The 1,167-nt window shown below is 41.2% G+C and overlaps 1 non-coding gene across 1 annotated transcript; it reads right to left on the minus strand.

Moving 5' to 3' along the window:
- Positions 1-337: 337 nt before the first annotated feature.
- Positions 338-445, minus strand: LOC130972007 (small nucleolar RNA R71). The gene has a single exon (XR_009083211.1). It is a non-coding gene; the product is annotated as a small nucleolar RNA R71 (small nucleolar RNA).
- Between the last annotated feature and the right edge of the window lie 722 nt (positions 446-1,167).

A 1,167-nucleotide genomic window follows, 5' to 3' on the forward strand; every position in this document is an offset into this window, starting at 1 on the left:
TCCTGATTTCTATGGGAGAAGCATCTCTATCCCTGCCATTGGAGCAAACAACTTTGAGCTTAAGCCTCAATTAGTTTCTCTAATGCAACAGAATTGCAAGTTCCATGGACTTCCAATGGAAGATCCTCATCAGTTTTTAGCTGAATTCTTGCAAATCTGTGACACAGTCAAGACTAATGGGGTTAACCCTGAGGTCTACAGACTGATGCTATTCCCTTTTGCTGTAAGAGACAGAGCTAGAATATGGTTGGATTCTCAACCTAAAGAAAGCCTGGACTCTTGGGAAAAGCTAGTCAATGCCTTCTTGGCAAAGTTCTTTCCACCACAAAGATGGAGTAAGCTTAGAGTGGAAGTCCAAACCTTCAGACAGAAGGATGGAGAATCCCTCTATGAAGCTTGGGAAAGATACAAACAATTAATCAGAAGATGTCCCTCAGACATGCTTTCTGAATGGAGCATCATAGGAATTTTCTATGATGGTCTCTCTGAACTATCTAAGATGTCCTTGGATAGCTCTGCTGGAGGATCTCTTCATCTGAAGAAGATGCCTGCAGAAGCTCAAGAATTGATTGAAATGGTTGCAAATAACCAATTCATGTACACTTCTGAAAGGAATCCTGTGAACAATGGGACTAGTCAGAAGAAAGGAGTTCTTGAGATTGACACTCTGAATGCCATACTGGCTCAGAACAAGATATTGACTCAACAAGTCAATTTGATTTCTCAAAGTCTGTCTGGAATGCAAAATGCACCTGGCAGTACTAAGGAAGCTTCATCTGAGGAAGAAGCTTATGATCCTGAGAACCCTTCCATGGAAGAGGTGAATTACCTAGGAGAACCCTATGGAAATACCTACAATTCTTCATGGAGAAATCACCCAAATCTCTCATGGAAGAATCAAGAGAGACCTCAACAAGGTTTCAATAACAATAATGGTGGAAGAAACAGGTTTAGCAATGGCAAGCCTTTTCCATCATCTTCTCAGCAACAGACAGAGAGTTCTAAGCAGAATACTTCTGACTTAGCAACAATGGTCTCTGATCTAATAAAGACCACTCAAAGTTTTATGAGTGAAACAAGGTCCTCCATCAGAAATTTGGAAGGACAAGTGGGTCAGCTGAGCAAGAAAGTTACTGAACTCCCTCCTAGTACTCTCCCAAGTAATAC

Source organism: Arachis stenosperma, chromosome 3 (assembly GCF_014773155.1).
Source record: "Arachis stenosperma cultivar V10309 chromosome 3, arast.V10309.gnm1.PFL2, whole genome shotgun sequence".
NCBI lineage: Eukaryota > Viridiplantae > Streptophyta > Magnoliopsida > Fabales > Fabaceae > Arachis > Arachis stenosperma.